This window comes from Rhinolophus sinicus, linkage group LG04 (genome assembly GCF_036562045.2).
Source record: "Rhinolophus sinicus isolate RSC01 linkage group LG04, ASM3656204v1, whole genome shotgun sequence".
NCBI lineage: Eukaryota > Metazoa > Chordata > Mammalia > Chiroptera > Rhinolophidae > Rhinolophus > Rhinolophus sinicus.
Window position 1 is genome coordinate 151,321,485 of NC_133754.1, and position 19,204 is coordinate 151,340,688.

Consider the following 19,204-nt stretch of genomic DNA (forward strand, 5'->3'; position numbering starts at 1 on the left):
TCTTTTAGAATGCTCTTATGGAAGGATGTCAGTATAGTGAACTCTAGTGACAACTCATTAAACAAATGATGAAAAGTGGAAATAGATGTAAACCTGTATGAAGGCCCCCTGATGTGTCACAGGGCTTTCTGCTCTTGGTCTTTCTTTAGGTGCAGCATTATCAGTCACTTGGAGGAGGACTTAAAAGTCCTTAAAGGTTTGTCAAGTCTGCAGATGACACAATAGGATAAAAACAGAAAATCTTGATAAACTGGCCAGATGAAAGCACGTGGACTGTTACAATGTAGTAAACATGAACGTTAAATTTCAGGGAGAAAATCAGTTAAATACAGGACGGATGGTACCAGAATTGGTGTCAATTTATGTGGGAAAAAACCAAAACAATGGATGTATCTGTGAAAGTAGAGGGGATGTTAATAGCATCAACTAATAATTTTTGAGCATTTATGTATCAAATACTGTGCTTTACATATGTTATCCACTTTCACCCTCAAAAAAAATCATAAGGAAATAATGATTATGCCTGTTTCACAGATGAATTTAAGGTTTAGAGATGTGAAGTAACTTGCCTGAAATTACAAAGTTATCAATACAAATTTGGATCTGACTTCCAAGCTCATACTCATATAACAGAATCACAGGAGCGTTTTCAAAACACCAAGGAATTGTAGCTACCTTAGTGAAAACAGTGTCTAAATCATTATAGAACACATCTTAGGTGTATCTTCCACTTTGGGCTCTTCACATTAAGGGGATTTGACACACCTGAATGTGCAGAGAGGCGTATGACCAGGGTGATGAGAGGCTTGGACACCAAGTCATATAAGGGGTAATGAACAAACGTGGTCCATTTTGAGTGAAAGAGAATAGATTTGGGATGGATGGCAAAACAGTATGATCACTTCCTAAAATTATTCAAAGACAGAATAGAGTTTTTTTCTTCTGGAAGTCGTGTGGAAGCAGATTTGGGTTCAATAGAACTTGATAATGATTTATTTCATGAAGTCAGCATTCAGGGACAGGCTTCGTGTGAATTCCTTAGAAGTAGCAACCAAAGTGCTTTCATCTTTGGGGTTAATGATACTTGGTAGGGACTGGTGCTCAGTTGGTGTCTGTTGAATTCATTTAAGAAGTGATTTTGTCAGGGACATCATACAAGAAATTAGTGAATGAAAAGCAAGTTAGAATAGATAAACTCTAAGGTTATTGCCAAGTTGGGGATTTTTCTTTGATTTGATTTAGATTGTTGACTTGAGATAAACAGGTAAACAACCCATAGCCCTGAGTCTGCTGCCTTTCTTGTCTAACTGGTAAGTCAATGAAAAGTTCTAATCACCTGAATATCAAGATCAAAAGTATTTCCTATTTGCATTACTAATAGGTCTTTTTCTAAACAGGTTGGCATTTTAATTGTTCTTGAGTGGCCTCAATTATTTTTACCCCTGAATTTGGAGAGGATTGATAGAAAAAATCACAGAAAAATAAATTAAATTTGCAATCTAGCCACTCTCTGTAAACAAGCTGGCAATATAAGAGCCCTGAGGGTTTGTCACCTTAAGTCAAGAGGAATTGGTTTGGAGGGTTCATTTAGAAAGTGAGTCAAAAACTGTGGAGCAGTCAAAATGATCAAGGGGATACAGACATGGAAGGAGATATCACAGAAATGGGGCAGAGCTGGCAAAGTGGCCTATATTATATATTCGAACAGCCTAAGGAAAGGCTGTTTTCCAGCTTTAATGCTTTAATGTGCTCAAAAATAAGGTTGCAGTCTTACATGTATGTCAAAATCCTATATAGAATACAAGATATATAACTACTACTAATTTGTGGTTCTAGTGAAGCTGAATTTTCCCTAATGTTCCTGTATTTCTTTTACTCTATTTTGAGACTCAGTGGATGTCACTGAGTTGGCAAGAAGGCAATGCTTTTAGATCCACTCCCACAACCCCCCAATATTTTATACTCAGCTATTTATAACCCCTGCCATTATTAAGTTTTACAAGTTCATTATAATAGGAGACCACGTCATCATAGATACCTACAAGTGACTGGTCTGTACAGTTATTGTCATGCAGGAGACCCTGCTCGCTGCGCCATTTGTCGTGCGGGGCGGCCTGCGGGGTCTCTGCTCCCGCTCCCCATATAAGAACGCAGGATATGGTGAGGCCAAAAAGGAACACCCACGGAGCCATAGGTAGGGGAGTCATACCACTATATTCTCTCTGGCGGCACTATACTCTCACTGGAGGCTGGATCCACACTGTCCGCAAACCGCCATCCACGCTTGCCAGCCCAGCCGCCATCTTCTTGCTAGCCCCCATTCTTTCTCTCTCTCTCTCTCTCTCTCTGCTAGCGTAGCCACAGCAGTTATATTAGTGGCCAATGGCTCAATGGCTACAGCTGACGGCCAATCAGCCACAGCTGATGGCCATCTACTACCTGAGCCAGCACCCCTCCACGTGAGGCCAAGAGCCTATAAACTACTTTCTGGGGCTCTGCCCCCACAGTTATTTAGCCCTTTGGAGGGTGCCTCATTGAAATTTAATTTGGGGGTGTGGGGACAGAACCAGGAGTGCAGTTTCCAGGCTCTTGGTCTCACGTGGAAAGGTGCTGGCTCAGGTAGTAAATGGCCATCAACTGTGATTGGATGGCCATCAACTCTGACTAGTTGGCCGTCAGCTGTAACCAGTGAGCCATTGGCCACTAATATAATTGCCATGGCTACGCTAGCAGAAAATGGGGGCTAGCAAGAAGATGGTGGCTGGCAAGCGCAGATTGCAGTTAGCAAGGGGTTGGTTGGTTGGCAGAGAAGCAGACGGCAGGTTGCGGATCGTGTGAATCTTGCTTCCTGTGTCTACAACCCAGCCGCCAGCAAGAATATAGTGGTATGGCTCCCCTATCTATGGCTCCATGGATGTTCCTTTTTGGCCTCACCATGTCCTGCAGTCTTGTGCAGGGAGCAGGGACTAGAGACCCCTGATGCCCAGCATGACAATCTCTTTAGGAAATGGATGGCATATTCAAACTGGGTAATTGAGGAGAGTTTAATGGAAGGGCTATTTACAAAGTGTGTGTGTGGATTAGAAACAGCCCATGCTAGTAACACTGGGACTTTGTTATTACACGTAGGCCTGATGGGAAGAGGGGCAGTTACTGGAACCTGGAGCTATAGTTGTATGAAGATGCTACCTGAAAGTTGCTGTGGTGTTTGGAGGAGGGATGAAGCAGGGAGAAAACTGGAGAATATCCACACTTCACTCTCCTCTCTCCTTCTATCTACTGTGGGTTCCCCACATTAATTAAACCCAAACAAAACCAGAGGGCAAGAAAGCCCATTGGTGTCACCCATATAAGTCATTCTCCTGGGGCAGGGTAGAAAGTCTATCTGGAGGGGCAAAAGGAAGAGATCCAGTACAACCTCTAGCAAAGTTTGTGTTCCCAGGGTGCTGTGCTCAATCTCCTTCCTACGTTCCCTATTCCTGTGGTCCATCCTATTTATCGTTTCTACTCCTCCCTTTGTCCTATAGTCTGATGTCCAAATAACTCCACCTGAACTTCCCATAGGCACCTCACCCACATGCCCTGAATGAATTCATCACACTCATCTTTATTTCTTTATTAATAACCTACTCATTTTCTTGTGTTCTATGAGAGTTAAGGTCTCACTGTCTTGGTGCCCAAGTCAGAAATCCGGGAACCATTTTACACCACATTTTCCCCCTCATCATCAACATCCAATCCTCAATTCTGCTGATTTTCCCTCCAAGATATTTCTTTATCTAGCTCCTTTCCCCCTCGATTTCTGTTCCCCCCTTTCTGGCTTACTACCTCTTGTAAACTATCTTCTGGCCTCCAGTAAGTTTCCTCTGGAAACTATGACCCTTGTTGCCATCAGAGTATGTATTTAGAAATCAAATTCTGTTTTATTCAGTTATTTATTTAGAAAACATTTATTGAAAACTATTATGTGCTAAATATTATGTTGTGTTGGAAATTCAAAAATGAATGAGACATGTTCTCTGCTTTCAATTGTAATCTCATGGAAGAGAGAAGTAAGTATAGACTGATAGAATTATAAATAAGGTATTGGCTTACAATGAGGGTAAAGGTGGTGGGGAAAACTCCCCGCAGAAATTAATGTCTACATTTATCCCTAAAGGACTAATAGGAGTCAATCAGGTGAAAGGAAGAAGAGGAGAGCGGCAGGGAAAGATATTTCAGGCTATGAGTGCAACCTGGTGTACATTCTAAAAGCAAGAGACTGCAGGAAGAGCTGGAGGAATTTAAAATAATACAGTGTAGGTGAAACGGAAAGTGTGAAATCAATGGTCAGATGATGAAGAATTTTGTTAAGGACTTTGAACTTCATCTTGAAGATTATGGGCGACCCCTGGAGGACTTTAAGCTGAGGATTGGCAGGATCATGTGTGTGTGTTGGAAGGATTATTCTTGCAGTTGTTTGGCAAATGGATTTGAAAGGAGAGGATATCACTACAAACCCTATAGGCACTGAAAGTGCAGTAAGGGAATGCTATGAACAACTCTATGTCCATAAATATGACAACTTAGATGAAGGCACCAATTCCTTAAAAAAAGGCAAGCTACAAAACTCAAGAAGAAATAAATTAATAGTTCTACTTCTATAAAAGAAATTTAATTTGTAGTTACAAACCTTCTCACAAAGAAGATGCCAGGCCCAAGTCATTTAACTGGTGAATTTGACTAAACATATATGGAAGAAATATCAAGTCTACATAATCTGTCCCAGAAAATAAGAGGACAGGACACTTCCCAACTCATTTTATAAAGCCAGCATTAACTGATACCAAAACAACGACAATACAAGAAAACTACAGACCCTCATGAACATAGATGCCAAAAATCTTCAATAAAGTGTTAGCAAACTGGATCCAGCAGTATATAAAAATATAAAAATGTAATACATTACAACCAAACAGGGTTTATCCTGGGAATGCAAGGTTATTTTAGTATTCAATGTATCAACGTAATTTACTTCACTAGCAGACAACAGAAGAAAAACGACTTGATAATTTCAATAGGGATAGAAAAAAGTTTTGATAAAATTCAACACTTACTCATGATAAATTTCTTAGCACTCTAGGAATAGAACAGAACTTTTTTTTACATGATTAAAGACATCTATAAACACCAGTAGCTAACATCATATTTAATGATGAAAGACTGAATGTTTTCCCCTAAGATTAGGAACAAGGCCAGAATGTCTGCTCTACCATTGCTACTCAACATCCATAATGGAAGTCCTAGCCAGGGCAATAAGGCAAGGAAAAGAAAAATATTCAGATTGGAAAATAAAACTTTCTAGATAACACTATTACCTAAGTAGAAGATATCAAAGAATTTACAAAAAGGCTCCTAGAACTTAAAAGTGAGTTTGGTAAAGTCTCAAACTATGAGATTAAAATACAAAAAGCAATTGTCTTCCTATATAATAACAATAAACAATTGGAAATCGAAATAGAAAATCAGTACCATTTACAATAGCTAAAAAATGTAATACATTACAACCAATATATACATAGGTATATATTTACCAGGATCTATATGCTTAAAACTACAAAATACTGATGAAATAGAAAGAAACCATATTCATGAATTAGAAGATTAAATATAGTTAAGATGTTGATTCTCCCCAATTTGATCTATATATGTGATGCAATTCCAATGAAAAGCCCAGCAGGAGGGTTTGTATCTATTGGCAAACTGATTTTAAAATTTATGTGGAAAGGCAAAACAGCATATCTAATAAAACTTTGAAAATGAAAAAATTTGGAAGACTTATACTACCTGATTTCAAAACTTACATTAATGAGGTATTCACGAAAATACAGACACACAGATAAGTGGAAAGGAATAGACTTTAGAAATGGACTCACAAAATTATAGTCAGTTGATTTTTTAGAAAGATACAAAGGCAATTCTATGGAAAAAAAAAAAAAAAAAAAGATCTTTGACCTAGATTTCACATTTCATACCAAATTAACTCAAAATGGGTAATAGAAGTAAATGCAAAACATAATGCTATAAACCTTTTGAAGAAAACCTAAGAAATAATCTTCATGGGCTTAAGTTAGGTAGAGAATTTAAAATATGACACTAAAAGCAGGATTTACAAGTATATGAGAAAAATTGATAAATTATATATTATCACAGTTTTTTGCATTGTCAAAGTTATTATGAGAATGAAAAGACAAGTCACAGGTTTGCAGAAAATATTTGCAAATCATATATTTGACATGTCTTGTCCTTAGAGTATATAAAGAAGTTTCTGAAGTCAATAATAAGAAAACAGAAAACCCAGTTTTTAAATAAAAAGTATTTCAACAGACATTTTATCAAAAGAGACATATAGGTGGCAAGTAAGTACAAGGAAATATTTTCAACATCATTAGGCATTAGACATTGTTGAAAAATTAAAATCACAAAAGAAACTATATACTTATTAGAATTACTAAAATTAAAAACAAACAACTGCCAATGCCAAGTCTTGACGAAGTTGCAGAACAACTGGAACTCTTGTACATTGCTGTGGAAATGCAAAACAGTTTGGCAGTTTCTTATAAAATTAAACATACATTTACCATATAATCTAGCTATCCCACTCCTGGGTATTTACACTAAAGAACTGAAGACTTACATTCACACAAAAACCTGTACAAAAATGCTTATAGCAGCTTTATTTAAAATTGCCTAAATCTGAAAAAACCCAGATGTCCTTTATGAGCAAATGGATAATCGAATTGTGGTACGTCCATGTAATGGAATATTTCTCAGCAATAAAACTATTTGATAGATACCTAGGAGAGGGATTGCTGGGTCATATGGTAATTCTATTCGTAATTTTTTTTGAGGAACCTCCACACTGCCTTCCAAAATATCTGAAAACATTTATACATAAACACACGTGTGCTCCAATGTTCATTGCAGCTTTGTTTACGGTGGCCAAGATATGGAAACAACCAAATGTCCTTTGACAGATGAATGGATAAAGAAGTTGTGGTATATATACACAATGGAATACTATTCGGCGGTAAGAAAAGATGATATAGGAACATTTGTGACAACATGGATGGATCTTGAGAGTGTAATGCTGAGCGAAACAAGTCAGACAGAAAAAGCAGAGAACCATATGATTTCACTGATAGGTGGTATATAAACCAAAAACAAAAGAACAAGACAAACAAATGAGAAACAAAAACTCATAGACACAGACAATAGTTTAGTGGTTACCAGAGGGTAAGGGGGGTGGGGGGTGGGAGCTGAGGGTAAGGGAGATCAAATATATGGTGAAGGAAGGAGAACTGACTCTGGGTGGTGAACACACAATGGGATTTATAGATGATGTAATACAGAATTGTACACCTGAAATTTATGTAATTTTACTAACAACTGTCACCCCAATAAATTAAAAAAGCAACAACAAAACTATTTGATACATGCAACAACTTGAATGAACCCCAAAGCCATTCTGTTAAGTGAAAGAAGCCAAATTTAAAAAGTTACACACTATGTGACTCCATTTATATGTCATTCTGGATAAACTAAAGCTATCGGGATAGAGAAAAAAATCAGTGGTTTTCCATTTTCCATGATTAGTAGTGGAATGTTGGATAAAAAACAGGAAGCCTGAAGAAATGTGGGGGATATGTGATGGAACTGTTCTGTATCGTGATTATGGTGGGGGTTGTACGACTCCCTGTATTTGTAAAATCTCTTAGAATTGTACATCAAAAGAGTGAATTTTATTGTATGTAGATTAAAAAATAAAAATATCAAAAGTAACAATATGGCTCCAGGTTAGAAGTCACAAAAATGCAATAAATTGGTAAGAGAGGATCTAATTTCTGAGTCCCTCCCTCATGGGGACTTCAATTAGTTTAGAAAAGTATGTAGATAGGTAGTCAAGTGTGTGCTGTTGGAAGGGTTATATAGTAGGGGATCAATCAAAGGGTCTGGGCTAGAGAAAGCATCGAATAATTAGAGTGGATAGTTAGAGAGGAGACACGTGTGAAACGGGTAAAGTGGCTTGCTCGATGGATGTCTTAGTTCATTTCAGGATCTTAAAACCAGATAGACCGGGGTCTTAAGCAACAGAAATTTACTTCTCACAGTTGCAGAGGCTGGAATGTCCAACATCAGGGTGCCAAGCAGATTTGGTGTCACTCACTTTACAGAGAAAGAGTGAGGAAGCAAGCTCTCTGGCATCTCTTCTAATAAAGGCACAAATCCCACCAAAGGGCTCTACCTTCATAACCTAATTACCTCCTAAAGCAGGGGTGTCCAAACTGCGGCCTGCAGGCCAACTGCGGCCCGCAATCCATTTTTAATTGGCCCGCAGCAAATTCCAAAAATATATTTAGTTTACTTAAATAAACCAGGTGAGGCAATACGTACTTCACCTCGAGTGAGTGGCCCGGCTGTTTGTGTATTTTATCGCGTATGGCCCTTGATAAAAAACGTTGAAAAAAGTTTGGACACCCCTGTCCTAAAGGCTCCATCATATTATCTCACTGGGGATTAAGATTTTAACATATGAATTTGTGAGGAGGGGGACGAAAACATTGCATAGCAATGGGCTCTCCTGAATTGCCCAAGTTGGTTTGTTTGTGTTGGTGGTATGTGGCTAGTTCCCATACTAAACGGAATAAAAGTTTTTCTGAAGTCTTAATATTGCATAACCATATCCCCTCACCCACTTCCTTGTTCATGAGTAAGGGAGGCTGGGTTCATCAGGTGATTAGTGTCTGGTCTTTCACACAAAGATCTCTCTAAGAAATCCAGCCCTCTCAAACAATGCTCTCCATTGGGCTATGTCCAAATTAATACACTTATTTGTTATGGACACATTAGAATATAGCAAACATAGAAACAAAATAACCCAATTATCCAATTTTGAGATAAAGATTAGTTAAGCCAAAAGTATATGTTTCGTTTTAAAAAGATACCCAACATTAAAAACATAACTATTAGAAGATCAATTAAATAAAAAGCAAGCAACTTCACTGAAATCTTGCAGAGGCCTTACTTTCATAAATAAATGACTTTTTAAATGGCTTTTGGTCACAAATTCTTCAGGGAGGGAATGCTGGTTTTCCAAAGTGCTTTGGAAGGAGAAATGAAGCTAAAAATGGATGTTCTCAAAAAATAAAAATAAAGAAAGAAAATAAATGAAATTCACTTATACATAAAGAAATATTATTTATTCAATTCAGTGCAGTGTAATGGTTACTATTATAGTTAGCAAGGTTGGAGGTGAGATGGACATTCCTTTGTGAAAGTTAAGGAAACTGACCAGGACACATACATTCCATCTATTTTTAACTAAAGGTGGAATATGTAAATACCTATGAGTAAGACCAAGATTTTCCTAAAGTGCTTTTGACTTTATTCTTGTATGCAGGTGAATATATAGGTAGTCAAATCTTCTCAGTTGCACCCCAGGGAGTAAGGATGGCTAATATCTGACAGATGTTCCATTAACCCCCCTTCCATGCCCATGTTTGCCATTCTAGAATCCTTTTTTAAGTAGTGCTTAGGCAGCCAATACTAGCAGTCACTCAGTGTATTAGTTTGCTAGGTCTGCCATGACAAAATATCACTGACTGTGTGGCTTACGCAAGATAAATTTATTTATCAGAGTTCTGGAGAGTGGAAGTCCAAGATCAAGGTGTTGGCAGATTTGGTTCCCTCTGAGACCTCTTTCCTTGGCTTGCATATGGCCACCTTCTTGCTGCATCCTCACATGTCTTTCATCTGTGTATGCACCTCCCTGGTGTCTCTTCTGTGTGTTCAAATTCCTTCTTATAAGGCCATCAGTAAAGTAGGATTCAGGCCCACCCTAATGGTCTCATTTTAGCTTAATCACCTCTTTAAAGACCTTACCTCCAAATACAGTCACATTCTGAGGTACTAGGGATTAGGGCTTCAGCATATGAATTTCAGAGGGATAGAATTCAGCCTACTACCCACAGATATAATCTATTTGTTATCTCTACCACAGAGTATGAACAAAATAATTTTATCCAGAAATAATTTAAAGTGAGTATAACCCACTTTTTTTTTTAACTGAAAATGTTTTCCACTCCCTGGACCAGAGTACATTGCTTTGAGAATGAGATTTTTATCACATGATCTCATCTTCAGGTGGCCTCCTGAGCTCTTGGGACAGTGTAGTGAGGAGTACCCACTGTGAGCAGCATTCCCCTTAAGGATACAGCAGATCATCTGGAAATGGTTTCTCAATGGAATCTATGTCAAGGCTTCATTGCCACTCCAGAGTCAACCAAAGCCAAGAGCTGAAATGGAGACTGCCCCCAGACATTGAGTTAGTGTCACTGCATTTGGAAGTGTTCCTCCACCTCCTTAGCCTGGAGGGGAGCCAAGATTGTAAAACCTAAAGAATTTGAGCCACAATGATTCTATCTCACTGGAAAATATTGCAAACACACGTACACAGATTAGAAGAGTATTTCCCAACAATCTCCAGTTAACAGTTATTGTCACTAAAGAGCAACAACAACCTTTATCGCTTAAGAAATTACCCACACCCACAGATTGAAAGCTCGAAACAGTCCATTATTCTATATGTAAGATCCAAGGAAATTACACTGAGAAAATGGACCTAGGGACAGTTAAGACCCACAGAATGGCATTCAGCAAAGAAACATTGGCATATATTTCTCAGGGCTTGGTGAATTCTCAGGAATTATGAAACGGGTAATGGCTTGAAACAATCCATTTGAAACATTGCCCTCCAGTTCACAAGAGATTTGGAAAGCAAACAGGCAAAAAAAGATAAGAAACATTGCCCTCCAGGACTGGAAGGAACCCCAGTGGGTCTGCACTCTGACATCCTCTCAGATCTCAGCTCTTAGTAGGGCTCTTACAGAGGTGTGTCCTTATAAGGTCCTGAGATGACTAAGCCTGCCCAAGGCCATCTAATGTTCTGGCTAATGCCAAGTTCCAGAAATTAACACAATCACCTTGATGGTAACACAATGTAACATCTCTTTACTTCAAGTCTATATTTGTATAAATGTAAATTTCAAAGAAAACCTCTGTTTTGCAAAGTAAGGTACACTGATATCTATATATTCTTTTCTAAACACAAAAAGTAAAAGCTATCGTTTTGTTGTAAGTTAGAGTAAAAGAACATTAATTCTTATATCACTGGAATATATTAAATAACTAATTACATCAAGAATAGTCTACGTATGTCAACTGTACTTTAAAAAAAAAGAATAGTCTAGAAATCAGTCCTCTGGAACAATCTGCTTCATAGATTAGCATGAGAGCTTATTTGCATATATGCTACAGCCACATTTGAAAGAAGTTTGTATATATAGCACATATGACACATATAGTGTTTTAAAGGGAGTAAACACCATATAGTTATAGTTGATTTTGGTCGTAAAAGACGATTTTTGTGTTTTTGCAACATTTGACAATTACTTCATCTTTGTAATACCATCAAATTAGCATTTTTAAGAATCCCACGCATTACTTAACAGAAAAGGCCTAAGTGGTATCAAAAGAGACTGGAGGCAAATTAAGTTTCCTTTTGTCCAACTTTGTGTCACTTCCTGCCTTCGTAAAGAGGGAAAGCAAAATGTCTGTGCTCCTTATTCATGTACATCTGCCAAACCAATTAACACCTCCTGAATGTTATCTTAATTGCATTTATTAACATAACATTATCATAGCAGGGAGATAACATTCAGGAGGTATTAATTGGTTTGGCAGGCACTCTTGAATGGGGAGCAGAGAGAAGGGTCCTCAGTCTTGCTGTTTTTTCTTTTCTTTTTTTGGTAGTAGAGAGGAAATAAGATTACGTTGAAACAGAGAAAATACATCCTTACCGAAATGTCAGCCACATCACAGGGTCACTTGATTCTCCTTTCTAAAAGTTGCAAACAAGTGCCTGCTAGTCTAAAGCCCGCCTCTTTGACAGTTTACTCAGATGTCCTCTCCATACCAGTGTCTCTGTGCAGTTCTGGCTAAGGAGGTGTCAGGAGGTGAGGAAGCCCAGAAATGTTTCTAGGGGATGCACTGAGTCACAGTCATACAATTTTACGACACCTCAACTGCTTTAAAAATAATTTGAATAAGTTCCTCTGATGGGAATTTAATAGGGTTCCTACCCTTACAGAATCATAGAACTACGGGATGTTGTAAGTAGAGTCATCCGTTCATTAAAACGTCATGCAGTAGGCACTATTGAGCACTGACTGTAGTCCAGGGAATGTAAAATGCTGGGGTAAAGGGATACACAAGACGCAATACGTGGCTGACCGTGTCCAGCTGGCACAGGCATTGGCCATGGAGACAACTGCAGATGTGTGGCTTATAGTAGACTCTCATTACATATTTTCTGAGTGAATGAATTAATGAAATGTGATCATTGTGATTCCACTCTGGTGGTGGTATGGAGGGAGGGGAGTGTGGGGGAGTAGGGATATGTGTATAAGAAGGCAAAACTGAAGACAACAGATGATTATAGAGAGACATGAAATGAGAAGGGACTGAACTAAGGCAGAAACACTAGAGATGAAGAGGAGGGCAGAGATAAGGCAGTCCATGTGAGAAAAATAGCTGCTAACATTTTGTAAGGGTTTTCTTTGTGCCAGGCAGCGCTCTTAGCACTTGATATGAATGTAATTTTCTCAGCAACTGCATGAGGTGGTCCTATTATTATCCTCATTTTAAAGATGAGGAAATTGAGTGTGGTAGGCTGAATAATGCCCCACCCCACCCCAAGGCTGTCCACTCTCTAATCCCCAGAACCTGTGAATACTGTGTTTCCCCGAAAATAAGATCTAACCAGAAAATAAGCCCTAGCATGATTTTTCAGGACGACATCCCTTGAACATAAGCCCTAATACATCTTTTGGAGCAAAAATTAATATAACACCCGGTCTTATTTTGGGGGGAAACACTGTATGTTACATTACATAGCAAAAGGGACTTTGTAGATGTAATTAAGGATTTTGCCATGGGGAGACTATCCTGGATTATCCATGTGGGCCTGATGTAATTATAGAGCCTTTATATTAACTGGGCAGGAGTACAGGCAGTGTGAAAAGGCACAAGGATAGAAGCAGAGGTCAGAGAAGAGAGGTGACATACTGTAGTCTTTGAAGATGCAAGGGCCACGAGCCAAGGAATGTCGGTGGCTTCTAGCAGGGCTTTTCCAGTGCATGCTGTATAATGAGACTCCTCTGAGTTTCTCACCCTTTTCATTTTCTTTGAAGCACTTATCTCTGTGGGAAAGTACTTAGTTTAACTGAACAGTATTTTTCTCTTCTTTTGAAACTGTTTCCCCCATTACATTATCATTTCCATGAGGGCCATTTATGTATTATTCACCATTGACCAAGGGCCTTATATTGTGACACACACACACACATACACACAAATGTGCTTAGTAAATGTTTGTTAAAAGAATATAGGAAGGGAAGAAATTCTCACACTTGCACAGGGTGGCACCGTTTCCTGGCAGTCAGGGTATCCTCCAAGGGTCTTGATATATTGACATAACAGACTTACCATCTCTTTGTGACACGGAGGTGTACTGCTTAGACCCCCTTCAGTGAAGAACTTGTTGACATGGCTGCTGGGAATGCAGTCTGCTGACAGCCTTTATTGTTAGCCCCGTCAGGGATTACCTCACTACCTCATAAGCTCAGAAAACTGCCTTACCCAAGGTTACACCCTTCTTGGGGTGTCTCACATCCAATCACTGGTTGCAATTGGTGTAAAGGCCTGCCTGGCCATTTCAGTCCAGTACGGGACAACTTTAGCAGGTCATTTTAGCTCTAGAGAGAGCTCTTTGTGGGTTTGTCCAAGGCTGTTATCTGGGCCCATATTATACTTGATTTCTGCCCCACCCGATCCTGTTTCTACATCCCTCCCACAGTGGTTGATCCCAAGGACACTCCTTATTAAACATCCTGCACAGTAAACTCTGCCTTAGAGTCTGCTTCCTGGAGACCCCTAATCTCAAATAATCACTAGGCAGGGGATTCTCTCTTGAGCCAGGTAGTTATAAATAAGCAGAAATGGAATAAAAAAAATTTTAAGAAAAATTTATAGAAGAGCTTAATATTAAGGAAATCCTCTCCATTAATTATTATCTTTTCACTGGGTTAGGAAAAGATTGCTATTATTAAAGATTTTCTGTGGAATTCCTCAACGCGTTGATGCCCCCCAGAATAATGGTTTGATAGTCACATCAAATCTCTCCCCTAAGTCTCTTGATTTTGTCTCTTTGATCCATCACACATCATCACTCTTAATTCAAGCCACCCATTACTTTTCTCTTGGTTTCATACAACTCCCTTATTTTGTCCCTTATTTTGTCTCTCTCCAAAATTGTCTTCATGGTGGCGTGGCCACTGCCCAGCTTAAAGTAACTCTCTCCATCACGCTAAGCATAGACTCTAATGTCTTAACATGACATCCAAAGCCCTCTCTGATTGGGCTTCTCCCTGTTTCTAGACTCATCTCTGGCTTGCCTAATGAACCTCCCCTCTTCATCACTGCTTCCTTTGTTTTGGTCCTGCCAGTTCTCCAAACTGTCCATGCCCATCAAGACCTGAATTCCTTTCAGAGCTCCAGCCTTGCATTTTGCTACCACTCCTTTTTTCTAGTGTCAGCCATACTGAATGATCTATTCAGTTCATCAATATGCCTTGTCCTTATTTGCCTCTGGGCCTTTGCATGTGTTGTTTCCTCTGTCTGGATTATTTTCCTTCCCTGTCGCCCCCCACCCTCAGTCTTCTCCTTGCCAGGTTGATTTCTATTGCTAATCACCCTTCCCTGATTCCCTCAGGATGGATTTAGTAGCTCTCCTATGTGCTCTTACGGCACCCAGTGCTTGGTCTTTTTGATACCAGCCATATCATTTGTAACTGTCTCTAAACGTGCCTGTCTCAGCTACTAGACTATACTCCTTATTCAGAGGTGTGAACACAGCAAGTAACACAGTGCCTAGCACACAGAAGATACTTAGGAAACATCGTTGATAAATGAATGAAGTCTCATGAAAACTGAAGTCTCATGAAAACCCTAAAACATAGGTAGGGTAGATATTTTTGGCAACATTTTAGAGATATGGAGATTGAGGTTGATTTAGCCAAGGTTGTATTGCATTTGGGTTTTCTGATTGCAAATCTAGTACTACTTACTATAAATGCCTCAATCCTTCATCCATCCCACATTATATCATTCCACACATATTTGAAAGCCTGCTGTGTGTTGGGCTCTCTTACAGGGGCTGGACTGACATGGTTTCTCTTATGGAGTTTACATTCTAGGAGAGATTAACAATAAACATGTAACAAAATAATGTTGAGTCGAGGTAAATTCTGTTCCTCAAAATGGTTGGCCAGCTTTCTGATATTATTTATAATATTATTTATAGTTTAATTCAACCTCTCGCCAGTGATTTGAGGTGCCAACACTCTGTCATACACTAAATTCTTATATAACTTTGGGTCTATTTCTGGGCTTTCTATTCTATCAATCTGGCTACAAATTCTAGCAAAAATGCTCCATTGTTTCAAATCTAGTTGCTTTCTAATAGGTTTTAATATTTGATAGGCCAAGTCCTGCCTCTTTGCTCCTTATTTATTTATTTAGTTATACTTTTTTGTGGCAGAGATTTACTTTTTTCCCCACATTCAAATAAAATGTAGCATCATTGTATCAAATTAAAAAAAAAACACTTGTTGATACTTTTATGTTGACTGTATTTATACATTATTTTGGAAGAAATTGGCATCTTCAGAACTATCATTTTAAAATAAATCTGGTCTTATCTTTATCTTGCTTAAAAATCTATCATAGTTCCCCCTAGAGAGAAAGTCATATATCTTTGCATGACATGCAACACGTATACATATTGTGACCCCTGAATATGTTTCCGTGTCCTTCAGGGATTTAGAAAATCTTATATTACAGTACCTCAAAGAATATGGAGTAGTCATTTGAATCTCAAAGTTGGGGCAGTGGGGGAGGTAAGTAACAGGGAATGTGTTGGCAGGTTGAAGATATAATTTGGAAATCTCTATTTACCTCATTTGCAGTTGTAACTGGAGCCAGGAGCTCCTAAGCTTGATTGCATTCTGGCCTGTAAATCCACCCAGTGGAAGAACATCAGTTCTAACCTGCAAACATTCCAGGAATATGTGTGTGATCAAGGCTATCTTGCTTTTAAGTCTTGGGAAAACTGCCTTTCTAAAAGTTTGGATCCCGCCTCTTGATATTAAAGAAGAAAATTCCACTAACTGCAAAATAAATAATTTGGCTGCTTTGTGTTTAGCTTGAGGCATAATCTCCAAACCTTGGCCCCAGTAAAAGTTTCTGTTGGCTCTTTTCATCCCTCCTCACCCTTCCTTGTTCTCCATGTGTTTCCCCATTCTCTGCCATGTGCAATCTGGTGTTGGAGATCTGGGCCAGTGATAGTGAGTGAGTGAGAAGGAAATAAGGGGGGGTGCAGGAAGAAACAGTAAGAAAACTAACTTGGCAACGTTAAACCTTGCTGAGAGAAGACAACTATCTTTTTAAAATTTATTTTTATTTTTTTAATCCCTTTTAAATTTTTAATTTTTTAATTAATTAAATTTTCAACTGCCCTTTGAGACATATAACATGTAACAATTCAAATGTGAAAACTCTTGTGTGATGTAGACTGTGATTTTTCAGACATTCAGCTAGGTCCTGTATACTCACTGTGTACTCGTTTAAATAAACCATGTTAAGTGGAAAATCTTATAAAAATTCAGTCACAGTGTTTGAGAATTGGATTTTGTGGTTATCTTGCTAAAATTGGGATATAAAAACAACTCCCTCATTGCTTTTAGCATGGGAAAAGAGTAATGGCATGGGTTTTCAAACTCCAGAGATACAATTTTGGTCAATGGTTTTAGGGTTTCCCTCCAAACAATCTTATTGGATAGATGTGAAAACGGGTACAATAGATTAGCTTTCATTTTTTTCTACCTGTATTTCTTCGCCTCTTCTTTACTAAAATTGATATTGCTACTGAGCAACAAATTAGTGAAAAAATGAACAGAACAAAAACAGAAATAGGAGAAGATGGGTGTGATTTATAAACTGGATTATCACCAGTGAATAATCAAAAGCTTGGTATCATACCTAGTTCATATAAGTTGCAATTGAATTGCTGTAAGACAATGCAGAAAAGTTTATTGACTTTTTTCCCCAGTGTATGTTGTTTTCTGGATGTCCTACATGTGTTTCTGCAGAGAAGATACCCCTGCTTCATGGTCACCTTTAAAATGAAGTTTTGAAGCTGTAAAACTGTTAACTGCTAGAGGAATTGAAATATTTTTGAGGATGATATTTCAAAAGTCCAGAATATCTATTTCAAAATAGTGAAAACGTGATTGTAATTTATCAATTATTAAATACACAACGTAAGGGAAGAAATATAGAGAGCATGTATAATTTGGTTTTCATCCTTACAAAAAATGGTATAAATGCACCATAACCCTAGTTTCCCCTTTTGAGTACAGAAGCTTAGTCATATAAGCGGGAATAAAAGAAATCAACCAAGCCATTTGCCTCTCCCAAGATCATGAATTATAGAGCTTGTGGTACAAGGCCACTGCTTTCCTATACAACCCTGCAGGGAGTTGAACTGAGCTCAGTTTGAGGTCACAGCAGGGCATCAGAAGATGGAAATGAATGAGATGTCTGGGCTGTAGGGTAGCTCATCAGCTGCTCCTCTGAGAAATCCTGGTACGTGGATGAAGTGGATATGACTCATGGATTCAATGTGAAACAGGAAGAATGGTGAACAACCAAAGAATAACTCAGATCTCAGATGGTGGGAGACAGCTGAGATAAAATGCAATCTTTATATGGGGCCCTAACTAACCAGGGCTAAGAGTTAGAAACGTACATTTATCTATTTGTCCACTTATCATCTGAAGGGAATTTCTAGTAGAAATTTGAAGGGAATTTCATGCAGTAGAACCAGTGTGTACACAGACATGTTAATAAATTATGGCCATTGCATAAGGAGGAAGCAAAGTTATCAAACATAGAACCTATATTCAAATGTGGAGAGAGACTTCTGGATTTTTTTTTATTAATGTAAAAGAATATTTCAAACATATGCAGAAGTAGAGAAAAAAAATACACCGAACCTCATGTACCCATTCCCCAGCTTCACCAATTGTCAACATTTTACCTATCTTGGAAAAATATTATTTTTGATGGAGGGAGTTGGCATGAGAAGAGACCTCGAAGGCAAAACATTCTGAGGAGGGGAAGCCAAGGCCCCTGTTGTCAGCAGGGCTCCCTGAACCCCTCCAGTGTGACATTATTACAGCATTACTTGTTAAATGCAAGGTATTAGCTCTGTGAATAATCAGGTAATCAAAAAGTAGTTACTGCTTTGACTTTTTATTGCAAGTTCTTCAGTCACTTACGTTTAAAATATTTTAAATATATCATTATTTTAAACACACATCATTATTTTAATTATATCCAATTAAATATACCTGCATCTCCTCAGCATGCATCATTATGTACTTTACTAAAAAGCACTTTGAATCAAATTGCATGCCAGCGTTCTTTATTATAATTTATGTGCACATATCTGCAGCAGATTTACACATTTTGGAGATTAATTATTAGGAAGTTTGTTTAGGCTTTCAGTAAGTGTGAAACTTAACTTGAACTTTAATTTACATTGAGATTTATAATTTTGTGGTATTATTTTATTGTCCTATAAGACTCCATTTTGTTTTTTTATCTGAGGAGAGTATTGGGTACACGAAGAAAAGTCATTCCGGTTACCAGAACCATTTGTGCCCAAGTCCTTAAACTTTTTCATCTCTTTTTGGTTCCCCTGAAACACACTCTCTTTTTGGATTCTATCAAATAGTGCATCGAAAGACTGCCAGTTCCAATCACATGAAAATAATATTGCTAGGTTACAGGAATATAAGAAAATATAGCCTTAATGATTGCTTTTAGCTCCTGTTGAAGGATTTTAGCTCTTTTTACCCAAGAGTCTGTAATTTTTTATGTTTGTGTTTGCATCATAGCTGGGCATAAGAAATTCTTACTACTGGTGTTTGACATATGATGGCGTAGTACAAAGACCCTTAAACTAGAATTCGACATGTAGTTC